This window comes from Ambystoma mexicanum, chromosome 4p, assembly GCF_040938575.1.
Source record: "Ambystoma mexicanum isolate Mex_15411 chromosome 4p, UKY_AmexF1_1, whole genome shotgun sequence".
In the NCBI taxonomy this organism is placed as follows: Eukaryota; Metazoa; Chordata; class Amphibia; order Caudata; family Ambystomatidae; genus Ambystoma; species Ambystoma mexicanum.
The window spans coordinates 561,473,510-561,488,710 of record NC_090927.1 but is presented as its reverse complement, the minus strand read 5'-3'; positions in this window follow the sequence as shown (position 1 = coordinate 561,488,710).

Sequence of the window (15,201 nt, the reverse complement as noted above, 5' to 3'; positions counted from 1 at the left end):
GGGCCCTGTGGGGCTCAATGGGAATGGTGAGTAAGGAATACTGGCACTTGGCAATGGGGACGGACCGGGTCCGCTGGGGACGGAATGCCCCTGTACGTCCCCATTGCCGGGTGCAGGTAATTTCACGAGTTTGGTGGCAGCTGTGCCGGTTTTACTGGCACACCTACCACCAAAAATCGTTATGAGGCCCTATCTCTTAAAACAATTATGGACAACACTTCAGATATAGACTCTCCCAAGACACTGGTGACCGAATATAATACCCAACTAAACTGCTTCTTAGCAGAGACATTTTTATAGGAGGGCAAAAGGGACACATGCCGCGTGCCCCCACCTTGGAGGGGGGCCCCACAAGGCTGCATGAGCTAAAGAAGTAAGATTCCAATTTTCACCAGACTTAACTAGCACAAGTCAAAATATTTTATGACATTCTGCTGAGGCTATACACCTATTGCCTGTCTGTTTGACAAGTACATTCTGCTCTGATTAATTCATTGTGTAATGCTTTCTGTGTTCACTGCAGTATACACAGTTTGTGTGCTCCTTACGGCACAACTACTGTAGCATTTTTTTCTTGCTGTGGGAATTATGTTGATAATGTGCAATATTCAAAGTTGAAATGCATATTGATAAATTGAGTGCCACAATGTTTTAGACGTCAGCTTAGTGTGTCAAGCACTCATTGCAAAAATACCTATTCATATCTCAGATTAGAATAGCACATTCCAGCAAGACTGGCTGAGCCTTTACCGTGTTTAAAGTGTATAGACCTGCCTGCATATGTACTTGGTTTTGCAGCACAAAATTATCAGTAATGTACCTGCAGCAGTTAAGGGTTGCTATAAAAACTAACACCTCATCCATATGGTGAATGTCTAGAAATTAGATTGTTCTGATGAGGTGTTGTAAAACTGAGCAATCACATGCAATGATGAGCATAAACTGTTAGTCCAAAAGGTGAATAAGTATTCAAAATTAAGACTGTGGAACCAAAGTGTTCATGCTTGTAACCTGGCGTTTTCCAGCAGACGATGCAGTGATCCTGGTCAAATAATCTACTATCTTACATTACGTGCTGTCTTCTGGAAGGTTTGCCTTCTGGCATGCTGGTGACATTGTTTAGCCCATTACTTGAACTTTCTTCTCATGTAGGCCATTTGAGTGGAAGGAGTGGTAGACAGGAAAGGGCGGACCGGAGGTTGCAGGCCTTGGGCATGATTATTTTATCGTCTGCTCATTTGGCACATTTGACACAAAAGGGTTTGCTTTTTTGTGAATGTCAAAGGTTTTTCTGCACGTGTATAAATGACAATTTCATGAGCAAGTTTTTCAGAAGTATTTAAAGATTTAAAATAAAAAGACAAACCCAGATAAAATCTGTTAAGTCACATCAATTGTTATGCTGGTACTTATATACTTACCTTGATGATGGAGAAAATGAAGCTAGAATCATTCCCAATTTGCGTAACACCCTTCTATAATATTTTGTTTTTAAAAATTGTCATCTTTGGTAATTTGTTTTGTGTACTTTCCAAGTCAGTTTTATTAAATTTGATTATTTTATTAAGAAATGGAAAAGAAAGTGTTCAAATGCAGATATTGCAGCATTGGCCCCAATCCCAGCTTCATCCCTTAACCAATGTGTAGTCCTGGACATCTCATTTAATCTTGTATTGCCCAACCTCTCAACATTTCCAATCCCTAAACCTTTTTAAATTGTCAGCCCTTATGAGTGATTTCCTCTCAGGGTATGATCTTCACAAAAGACTCACTCATGGTTTCACTGGCAATTATGTTGTTTCCATTATAACAGTGAATATTGATATATTTCACACCACAGGCGCTTGTTCCTTTGATCTCTAATGGCAACACTATTTGAAAACCATGTCCCACTTCTAATCTCTGTCTATCTAGATATATATACCTTCCTGGTGGCTTCTAATCTGCATCCACTATCGATGCAATGGTATGTGTAGCTTTCTCCCTCCTTCCAATTCATCTGCTCTATCCATGCTTGAGCACTTTTGCATTCTGTGAGGGAGCAAATATGAGTTCTCTGTCTATTCTGGGTTACTTGTACATACAGTCCTGTATTAATACTACAGACTGCATACCGTTTTGGATGCTATTGATACAAAGTCTCTTGTAGCTATACTATAATAGAAGTAACCTCTTCGTAGGCTATTCATTTTTGCCTTCAAATGCTACTTGTGTATCATTCTTATTACAGCAAGAATTAACATGGTAAGGGGACTTAAAGGGAGTAAACATGCTTATGTTGAAAGCTGCAAGACAGCATATCAACCTATAGGTGGTGATCGTGAGAGGGTGAGGGGGGCGGTAGGGGTGCAAACAGATATTCTTGGTTACTTAATTCCTTTATTTTGGTGGAGAAGGCCCCAAAGATGCTTGTGGCCAGGTCCCCAAAAGTGCTCAAGATGGCCCTGCTTCTTAGTCTTTGTTTACTCCAGCCCTGGCTAACCTAACAAAAGAATAGAGACGTGCAGAACGATTATGGGTTAAAAACCAAAGCTGAGAATAAGGCAATTTGGAATACATTACAAAAAGCCTACACAAACCATACCTATTTTTTTAACAACAATGAAATTGGGTTGGCAGGAAACAACGCTAAGAAACCATTTGAGAGATACAGAAACCTCAAGAAACCAACGGCCTGACTCCAGTCTTTTATTCCATCTAATGAAGACTACAGCAGGGTGCAACACACCGTTGCCAATAAAATCACAACTGCCTGTAACAGAATCTCTAACTCCCTGATTACTGACTGCCCAACATGAAACTCAGATATCAGAAAATAAAGAAGCCTCAGGTTTTTTTTTTCATACCACTAACTGAGGCAGAGATACAGACCTTCATCAACTCCATGCGTCCTACCTCTTTCCATAGCAAGATCCTTCCCACTAGGTTTATCTAGCACCATCCTAGAGTATTTTCCCCCTTCCTATCACATTTTGCTAAAGCCTCCCTCAACCATGGTTCTGTCGCTGACACTATCAGGCAGGTTGTTTTTACACCATTGCCAACAAAAATGTGGTCTGAATCTAAGAGATCCCAACAACCTGCACACCATTACAAATATTCTTTTCCTATTGAAAGTAATAGATAATGTAGCAACCTTCCATCTTCAACAACATCTTAAAGATTCTAGTATTTTCCATCTTAAACCATCTGGTTTTTGATTGAATCACTGAACAGAAACTGCCTTACTAGATCTCGACACGCATGCTTGAGGTTTTGGAAGAAAGCGGGTCAGGGATGTTGATACTTTTAGATCGTTTAGCTGCTTTTGACCAGCTTGACCACAAGCGCATACTGGATAACTTGTCTACTATCAGTGAGTGTCCTGGAAAGGCTAGAAACTGGATTGTTTGCTTTCCAAGTAATAGGAATTCACGGGTATGCTGGGGTGAGCCAGTACAATGTGGTGTCATGCAGGTGGCTTGTTTGTCTCATACATTGTTCAATCTATACAAAAAGCCCATCTGCGACCTTCTAACTATGTGGGGACTTCATTTTACAAACTATGCTGATGACACTCAACTCCTCAAGGAGTTGAGTGGAGACTATAAGGACGACTCAATAAGACTAGACTTCATCTATGGCTCGGTACAAAGCTGGATGTTCAGTAATTGGATGTGTTTGAATAGTGCCAAGACGGGCTTTTGATATTTTTCGGATCTATGAAGGTCAGAACCAAATTAGGTGTGGTATACACCCACATGTATATTGAACGAAATTGTATAAACATCATGGATAAGGTTAAGGTGTTGGGTGGTACAAAATACCATCTGAAGGTGTTCAGAAACGCCAAACCACTTTTGTCCCTTAAAAATTGATTGCCATACTCTGTTCAGTGCTATTGTCATGCCATGCTTGGATTATTGTAATGCCCTTCTGTTTTGGGCAAACAAAAACTCCATAAAAAGACTCCAAATACTCCAAAAATGAAACTGTTAGAATCATTTGTGACATCCCAGGAAGGGAGTATATCTCTCATGCTAGAAAGAATCTTCACTTGATGAATGCAATTTAAGACCTTTTCTTTGACCCATAAATATTTCAATTGTGATGCACCTGTCTATCTCAAGGAACAAATTAACCTGTATGCTTCCTCGAGACCACTCTGCTTGAGTAACCGTGATACTTTACTGTCTCAAGATGTACAAGAGCTAGAGGCTTGGCATGATCGTTTCCTGTCCTTGCAGCTCAAGGTTGGAAAAGGCTGCCAATGGACTTACACAAAATGTAGTGTTTTGGAAATGTTTAAAAACCTTCTTATTTGGATAATTTCCTCCCTGTTGTGCTCCTTGTTCTATGAGCCACCAACCCCGGTAAACGAGCCACGAGTTAGTTAATGTTTTTGTCCCATCTTTCAAGGCCATTGTGTTTTTGTAAGTGCCCTGATGCTTGTGGGCTTTGGCGCTGTATAAATAAGTAAATAAATAAAATAAATAAATGCAACTGAAGGTTTAACAACAATGAATTCCATAAAATGTGCCAATCTAATGTAAGCATAACATGTTATTTAAGCATTCTATTAATTAATAAAACATGCTCTGCAAAGCCAAGTCCAGTGTACAAATTTGGCAATAAAATAAACTGCATGCAGGTTATGCATGGACTGATAAGAGGTTTTTGCCCTTATGACACTACGAATACCTACTAAGTTAAATAGAGGATTTAAGTAATTATTTTGCAGAACTTCATAGACATCGCAAAAAAGCATAACATGTTCAATGGTTTCTGCCTCAAACTCACAAACCAGACAGCCTCTTGTTATTAGTGCTGCGCTGTCTACTGGTATAGATATCCACATTGAGGGGAGGGAGGTGTTTGCCCTCAATTTGCATAAGGAGGAAAAACAATATCCAAATATTTTTCACATTCAATTTACTGGGGAGTTTCTCAGGCCGACATCTTAGACTATTGCATGCCTCAGACAAACTCCCTTCTGATTGAAGCAGGGTGCCGCGCTTGACTCTTAACTCTGGCAATGCTTTCACTGTTGATGGATGACGGGTTAGACCAGTAGGTGCCCAATTCTAATTCAAGTACATTTCTGACATGCAACCCCCATGGTATAAACCTCCCTCCTTCCAAGCTCATTACATATAGGACTGCATCCCTAAATGTATCAAGACCAGGTGAGTCCCCTAATCTTACACAATAGAGAACTGGTCTTAAAGCTATCACATCACCTATCAGGACAGAATCAGTTTCTAAATGGATAAAAGCATTTAGGCGCTGCTATTAGGAAGTAGAAGCAGATGTTTTTAAAATGTATTCTTTATCATATTCAGGGGGTCAACATTAATGCACCAAATATCTGCTGGCTGAAGACTTCACCTCTGACCTGTAGATTTCCAAAGCTGGTCACATTGTTCCTCTGCCATGGCCTATGAAGAAGCTCTTTACTGCCCCACTATATTTGGCTAAGGTAGCACATGCTTTATATAGTTGAACAGTCCATAGGCCATTCTCATGAATCTTACTCCCAAATAGTCATAAAATGCACTTGTTCCAAGTTTCTACCATTCAAAAGAATGTTTATCCTCTGGAATTTGGAGAACATTTCCTTAAAAAACAGATATTTTGTCTTTTCTGTATACATCACTAGGTGTAGGTCCTCGCACTTGCTGAGAAAACTTCCCAAAAGAAGAAATTAGCAACAATAATATCTCCAGTGGTATAAAATACATGTTTTAATGTAAACAAATACTGTAGTTTGTACACAGCTTACTAAAATAATAATTTCTATTTGTAATACAGTACATAGTTTTCATGAAGAAACCACACTCCAGTTTAATTACACACAATCCGAAGAATCATAAAGAGAAGTCCTATCCCCAACTGTAAATAATCAAACTATGAACAAAAAAATTGGATGAACTAAGTAATTATTTTAAGGAACTTTTACAGTATGCCAATTATCATGCCATTACAATGTTTCCATATCGCTGTCCTTCTTGCACCTGTACCCCTTGTCCCCCTTGTCCCCAGCAATAATCCCCATCAAATTCTGAACATTTTAATCAAAGACGCTTTGATGAAACCTCAGTCCTTTCCTCTCCTCCTGATTATTGTATAAAAATTCCTAATTCTCCCATTTATGTTTCCCATTCTGATACCCCATCCCTTTCTTGAATAATTATATATTTTATACAATAATTGTTTTGTATATTGTTGTGCGATATATATATATATATATATATATATATATATATATATATATATATATATATATATATATATATATATATATATATATATATATATATATATTTTAAAGGCTGCATTATGGGTCTGCTGACACTACTACTGTCTGGGTTGTCCGCACACAAAATGGAGGTGCCCCTGAACAGGCATGATGTCCGTACATGTAAGGTTTTGCATGACACACTTTTAATTAGTCTGTGGATACTGCACCTGTTCTACAGACATCCAGAGCATGCTCCCTCTGATTCTCACCCAAAGAGTGTACGCAGACGGCCATCAGGGCCACGGATGGCCGCGGAGATCATCATGTGACCACATCTGTGCAGCGTGAAGAGGGTGTCCGCAAATGGTGTCAGTGGCTGTGGACAGTTTAAAAGTGAATTTGCAGACGATCTAGGGTATTTCAAGCAGAAATGTTACCATTCCACAGCTCCCAGAACCATTCCTGGTTTGTCTGACAACATTTTACAACTTTTCAAGGCCTATTTTCTACTTGGTAGTCTGCAGACAGTTCCTGCAAGGGGGACCCACCCGTTACTTTTCCTCATTCTCAATCTGGCTATCCAGGAGAGAGCACCTGCTTTTCTGCTGTGGGGATATGTTTTGCAGAAGTTGTTGGAGACCATGGCATCTGTTATGGCCATCGCTTCTTCCCAGTCAACCCCACCACCACCAGCACCACCATCATCATCTGGAGGGCCTGGAGAGGGGAAAAGGTGTGGTGATCCAGAAGAGGAGGATCAAAAGGAATTAGAGGATGAGGTGGAAGAAGTCCCTGTCACCAGTACTCGGAGTGAGTCCTGGGTGTGGCAATTTTTCTCCACCATTGGAAATGTCCCAAAGGCTTGTGCAAGCAAGGTGTGATGCACTTAGTGCAAAGTTGTACTCAGTCACGGGAAACCTGACTTGTTTTCCTATGGGACCACTTCCATGGGGCACCACTCCAAAACAACCCACCCGACTGCTCTTAGAAAGGTGATATCTGTGGTCGATGCCTCATCCCTCTTCCCTCCCTCCCTACCTTGCCTCTCCTGAAGATAAAGGCAAAATAAAATAAAAAAACAAAAAATCACAAAAAAACAGATCCTTCACGAGCCACTTTCATAGTTAAAAAAAAGAAGTGAGAAAAAAGTCAAAGGCCCTTGTGCAGCCTGCATAGTCTGCCAACAGCATGGTAGTACGCAGACTCCGAAAAAAATTCCAGGGGTCGTACAATTGAAATCATTTTACTTGTTTTGCATTCAAAAATGGTATGTGTTTTTAGAAAACATTTAACTGGATTTAACTATTTCTGCACACTTTCACAAAAACTGCATCAAAGCATTTTGAATGTTTTCTACAGAAATCGGATTACCGACATCAGTTTTATGGAGTCCAACTCTCTGACAAATGTTGGTAGTATGAAATGTTCTCATTACCAAACACTGCCATGGCAACATCTTGTACAAAAGCACACACAGCTATATTGATGTTGCGCCTTGCATTTTCCATATGTGCACCAAATGAACTCGAGCGCATACACATCTGTCTCTGGGCAATGCATGAAAAAATATTTTTTGAATTAGGGACCATTTCCTTGACATTTACCAATGTCTCCTTCATTTCAAACTGCAATGGAATTCCAGTCACATTCCCCAAACTGTTCTCTCCACAATGAACAATAACAATGTCCAGACATTTCAAGTCAACCATATTTGCACAAAATTGGAGCACATTTACCCACTTCATGTCTCATACTCAGTATAAGAATACTTGCAATTCAGGGAATCCAAGATTTTCTGGCTATTCCACAATGCTCAGTATACACCTTCAACCAATGGACCCAAGAGTCCCCAAAAATCCAAACACTCTGCCTGCTGAAAGACATATCCATTGCCATTTTCAATCCTCTCACAACTCCTACTAACACGCTCCTCCTAGCCTCTGTTCCTGTACACCACACCCAGGAAACCTGATTGGCTGATCCTCCGATGTCCGCGGACACCCATGACTGTCTGCGGTCTCTGCAGTTACCTTTCCATGCCAGCCATCCCTAAAAGACATGGATGTGGTACATGCCGTCCATGGACTATCACGGTATGGGCAGACTTCACAGCCACTCAAAGGGGTTGGAAGGAAAATTAAACACAATGGGCCTCATTCCGAGTACGGCGCTAACCAATGGCGATATTAATGCCTTGGTTGACACCGTACCCGGACCGGCAGCGCCTTGGTGGATGGCGGAATTACCGCCCCATTCCAAGGTTGGCGGGGCGGTAATTCCCCCTTCACCAAGGCTCTTCCCCATTCCCAAATGAGCCCCCAAAGGGCTCAATGGGAATGGGGAAGATGCAAATAACGGTGACCGTTCATTACGGTCACCGTTATTGGCTTGGAGGCCCCTTTGCGCCCTCGACTTTAACACCTGCTCAAAGCAGGCGATAAGGGCGAGGGCGCAAAGGGAACTCGGAGTATGGCGGTAAGGGATTACCGCCACCGGTCTCGTTACCGGTGGCCGCTATCCCTTACCGCCATACTCGGAATGAGGCCCAATGTATGTTTTTTAATCTTTAATGTTGGCTCTGTTTTTGGGAAGTTTGTTAACAAAACCTTTTTTTAATTTCTTTTGCTATTATGTACATTAGTATAGTACAGTTTACATCTTCCTTTACAATTTTCTTACAGGAACTTTTTCAATGAATCCCTAACATTGTAAAGGTAAATTGCATTTCCAACATCTGTGAAATGAACTCCATCTTGACATCTTGTCAAAAGAAATTCACACATCAGCTCTTATATTGCCATTCTCAAAAGATGACAGTCTAGCAGCATATATAAATGCAGATACAGCTTTATTGATAAGCTGCCTTGATTCTTCAATATGTGACCTGAAAAAGTATGTTGGACATCTCCATGTTTCCCTCTGATTTATTTCAGAAACAATAATCTTGGTAGCAGGAAACAGTTCAATTAGGCATTTAAAGAAATACTTCAGGGCAACCTCCAACAACACTGGAGTCACAAAACCCAAACTGTCCGCACAATTACAATGTCTGGAAATTTAAAGTGAGCCATACTCTTAAAGAATGAAAACAAGCTGACCCACTTTAAGCCAAAAACTGCATGCCACAAAACTTCCACTTCTGCAATCCAATATTTCTAAGGATGCCATGATTTTCAGCATACACCTTCAATGACTGAATTGAAGAGGCACCCAGAATTCATGTAGTCTGCCTTCTCAAATGTATATACATAGCCATTTTCAGTGCTCTCACAACTCCTGCAAACAACACTACTGCTACCCTCTCACTGTACACCACACCCAGCAAACCTGATTGGCTGGTCCCCACAGTACTCTTTCCATGCAGGCATCCACAAAAGACCCAGATGTGGCACATTCTGTCCGTGGACTACCGTAGTATCCATGGACCCGTAGCACAAGGGCGGCCCTTCTATCCTTTACACCAATCAGATCCAAAACCTCTACACCTAACCCTGTCATCTCATTTCAACACTTCAGACATACACTTGCACTCTCAGAGTAAATATCTCCTGTTAATGAAAGGCATCTGCATCAGAAACTACTGTGCAACTGTTCAAGATTTCTATTTCCAGATTCAACAGGATCTGCATCTAACAAAACATAGTACATGTATTATTATATTTAAATATTTAAAACAATGTTTTCTTCAACTCTTTCTTAAATATATATATATATATATATATATATATATATATATATATATATATATATATATATATATATATATATATATATGGTTCCTACTTTCCTGCTACTTACCCTGTAATAGGCTTCTCGATAAGCATATTCTCTTTTTTTAACCACTCTAGTAAATGCCATGCATTGGAGCATTCATCACCTGCTTACATGAAACAGCAAACAATTAGAATGCTCTGCACTTCAAAATGTTTTTTGTTGCATGCATTGTAATGAAAGTAAAAAGAAATGCATATGTGCATGTATAGCAGCACTGTGTCATTGTTTCATAACATAAAAGATCTTTAGACCATTTTTAAGTGGCACTTAGTGTCTGCCAGTTTAATATGTTGGCAGCACATGCATACATCGCAACATCACCCAGTCCAAACTATAGGTGCTTGTTAAGTATTTATTATTTTTTTTGCATTCTGTCACTTCCAATTGACCTCAACCATTATAAAACTCAAACTACACAAATGCAAAGAAAAACACATGACTGAACTTCAAGATTTGAAACTGTGACATGTATATCAAATAAACATATATAATGCTGATCCTTTCAAATTATTTTTTGGGAAGTATTTTGAAGAAAGTTAACACATGCATATCTGTATTTATAGAAAGCACTGTGTCACTTTGTCATTAAAGAAAGAAAAAGCAGATAAAATCGTTTTGTGCACCATTTGTAATTGGCACTCAGTGTGGGCCAGTTTAATATATTGACAGTACATGTATACTTCCTAACAGAACCCACTCCAACCTTCACCTGCTTATTCAGCCCATCTTTTTTCTCTACAATCTCTCACTTGTACTCCAACTTTAATAATGATGAGCAAAGTGGGACTTCAAATCCCAGAATGCAAACAAAAAATCTAGCACTACATAAACACCTACAGATTATGATGCATCATTTTGGCAAGCATGTATGTAATCCTAACATATTACATTTGAACCAACAAATTGCCATTTATAAGCCTACCCCAATTCCTTTCCATCAACTTTTCTTCTCTTTTACAAAATGTTATGGAGCTTCTATAAATGCACATATGCAATTCTTAACTTTTATGAAAATGCTCCTAAAAGCAATCATTTTTAACCGTCCACCAATTTTATTAAAAGTTATTCCCCATCACTCCTCCTTCCTTCATAAATAACAACATTGCTTACTAAAAGTACTTCACCATTACCACATATCCCCACTAACTTTCTTTTACAAATATAGGAAAGAAGCACATTACTGAAGACAACAGGCAAAAAAAGAATGCCCTTCACAGCCAACAAAGTAAGTGCAATAATGCACAATGTATATGTATGTAATTAAAGCAGCACAGTTCCACTATATTGTACCTTAGACTACTATTTTCAAACCAACATTTCTTTCACTCTATCCCATTTTATTACACCATTCACACTCTTACTATTTCCATCTACACACCACCATTGCACCACCACGATGTTGCTCAAAACAGCACAAATACCATACAGATTCCATCACACCACCACTCCCTTACTCACTAACCCATCAGAACTCTGCAGACTTTTCCTCTCACAATGTTCCCAAACACACCTAATATAACACCTCACAATCAACCAGCTCTCTATTCATCACTATAATCACAACCACAGACCTATGCACCATACACGCATATTCATTGCACAACTTTTCAATACAAACCTTCTCTTTTCCCAACAGAGACAATAGAATGCCTACTAAGAAGCAGCTCCATACAAAATAAAGGGAATATAGAGCAGATAAGAATAGAACTGCACCATAAAGTCATCCACCTCTAAAACAATGTACAGAAAACATTAGAGCAAAAGAGCTTGTAACCTCACTCAAAAAAACGAAACCAGCCACAACTCAAAAAGGTAAGGCCCCTCTTGCAAAAACTAAATTAAATAAATATTTACAAAGAAAAGCAGACCTACTAACGAACCAAACCTTCTATCTACCAGTGTTAATGTATTCATGGTAAAGCAATAAAAAAATGTATATTACAGAACATGTTCCACCATTGAGTTCTTCACAATCTTATAAAAACAGCTGAAAAGCCACGCTCTACCCTTAAAAACTACCGCCAGAGACTAATCCTGCCAGTTCTATTGGACAGCACTTTTCTGCTAACGAGAACATTGTTTGTATTGATTTTAAACAGAATGGAAACACTAACTAAATGAATCAATAAATTGCAAAAACTGCTTCTAAACATGCTCAGTTTCAATATACAAACCTTTTCAAACTTCTGTATCGATGATTGGATTCCCACAAGCAGCAAAGAACCACATTTCAATGAAGAAGCTTATAAACAAAAACAACAAAGAACAATTGCCATAGATAATAAATGGTAGAGGGTATGAAATGGTGAAACACACCAGTATGGTTAAAGTCCTCAACAAACTTTGAACCAAATGCTCCTTTCACCAAAACAAACCATCTTTTGTAGAAATGAAAATACAGCTCAATGTGTAATGTACGCCAAAAATCCTTTAAATCTTTACAACAATTGCTCAATCACTATGTGAGACTAAAAATAAACTCCTGTCCAGTGTGCAGCCACACTGGTCTGTGAGGACATTCATTTGCCTGCATTTAAGGAACTGCTTGCAAAAGCACTTTCCAGCACATCAAAATGTTAGCAACACACCATTCTACTATACGGAATCTTGTGCATCGACTATACTATGCAAGAAATACTGCTCTAGAACTGAACAATTGAAGTAACATTCTCATACATGGAACAGCCAAAGAACTGCTTCAAGAAATAGCGCACATCCAACGTAAATACTTTGGAACTGAAGTTGACTTAGAAAATTCTGTACCTTCAGAAAATATCACTGCAAACCTCATCTGTCTGTTATCGCAGAACGTTTTATAAAAGGAGCACAAAAAAATAGATATAGCCTAAAAAATAGAAGACCATGAAGTATATCAATGGTTCCAATTAGCTTTATATCTAAGAGCAGAAACTAAATACAACATAACTGACCCCTCAACAGTTTGCACATACTGCAACACAAAGCTTGACAATAACCAAATGCCATCACGTGCTATCACTAATAACTTCGAAATATCCCCACTTCCGAAAGCTCTCCAACAACTTAGCTTGCACAAGAGCATTATAATCCAAACAGTGCACCCATTTCAAGCTATAGCACACCTTCAACTGAAAATCAGCCAAATTATGTCCATCCAAGTTACCAAAGGGTATCTGTGACAAAAGAGTATATTTGCGATTAGATCTGAAAGAAAATGTGCAATCTCTAGGAGTAAAACGCCCAATAGATCAATCTTTGATTGCCATTAGAGGGTTCCACGTAATAATGTCGCCACAAAAATCTCGCCGAAAAATGGCAGTTTTTTGTGGCGACATTATTGCATGGAACATGCGGGGGACACCCCCGCAACCCCCAAACTTTTTTTTTTCTTTAATTTTTTTTTTTTACATTTTTTTTTGCCCCTGTCCCCATATATATGGTCACCCAAATAATATTGCCACGACATTTTCCCTGCGATATTATTTACGGCGACCATATATATGGCAATATTATTACCTGATACCCATTAGAGCTCAAAGAAAATGTAGAAACTCTAGGAGTACAGCAACCAATAGATCAATCTTTGATGTTAATGGATGGTGTGCCAACAAAAGACAAACACATTTGGCAACAACCAGTCGACTTAAACAAAGTTAGGCAAGCCCTACAATATCTAAAAGATAACAATGAATACTAAAAAGATATAAACACAGAGGAAAACATAAGAGAAACCACCACATTATTCAAGAATCCCCAGCCAGCAACTGGCCAATTTGATTTTGTAGATCCTGTTACTGCAACCAACATTTTGATCCAGTATATAATTCACCCACTACACTCCAAAAACACCACTGACGATGCATTAGATAACAGGTCAAATGCATCAAGCCAAAGCATCCCCAATGAGCATATGGGAAAAAAGTGTAGAAGCACGTTATTTTGCTCTACTCTTTCCTACCCAACATGTATTTTTCAATAAACTGTAAAACAGTGGTGTCACTATCATGGCCAAATTTAGGAGCATCTTTTATCTACAAAAGCATGTGGATGTGGGGTGCTCCTCTAGTTGATATTCTGTTCTCCAAAAGAAGTGTTGCACTTCTCCAAACAGTGGGGTACTTTTATTGCAGATAAAGTGCAGCATGGAAATGAAGCAATGTTGAATGTATCTTGATACATTGACTGGGTCAAGAGAAAAGAGCTTGCCTTGTGTTTTTATATCTATTGTGTCTTTATTTTGGTCAGCTGTGCATAAGAAGTCATGCAAGTCATCCCATATCTACTCTGCACAAAGTAAAGTAACAAACCATGTGGGTCGTCCTAGGTTCCTTAGCATACACCGTACAACAACATGATGTCAGATCTAATATTCTTTTGTATCACACGTTTGCCAAAAGATTTGTGAAATTTGACTGCAAAATGTCATCTTTGTCTTTTATCTTTTGAAGCAGTTGGGTAGCATTATATACTCAAAACAAGCACAAACAATAGTCCTCTTTTTGAAAGGGGCATGTTAGTGGGAAGACAGATAAAACATACATGAAGACATTTATCCACAACAGCTACCCTTTTATGTTGCACAGTTTGTTGAAGACAAGGAACCTAAACTGCATGGAGTGTTGGCACCATCCTTTTTAACAAATAACAAAGGATAGTTAAATCAGGTATAGCATCCTCCTGTGGAGATGACAAAGAGCCGGCTAAACAGGTTAACCTGCAGTGTGGATGATGTTTAAACCTTAGGAAGCCCATCTAAACAGCCTGGTGTTTCCCAGATAATTAGGATTTGAAGCATTTCAGGAGAGGGCCAGGGCAGCCCAAGCTGTGTACAGGGAGAGTGAGCAGTGTGTGATGGCTCACTAGTAAGCACAAGTCTCATGTATTGATAATATGAAAGGCACCATCTGGTTAGTCCAATTCAAATTCTGTGTCATATAATGCTGCATTGATTGTGTTTTCTCTAGTATAAAGAGTGATGTTTCTATAGATGAAAAATAGATCAGGAACCATATCAATTACGGATGGAAAAGAGAACTGGTACTATAGAGGATGTATAACCAGGCCAGAAAGTGATGAGAGCAGGGAACCACCTTCTTATGTGGATCAAAAGGTGGCTGAGGAGAATTGTATCATCTAGATGGCTAGTGCATTCCCAATTTTCACCGGTGGACGGTACCACAAAGACAGCTGCTGAGAAATCACAGATGCCTATTTTCGATCCCTAAGAC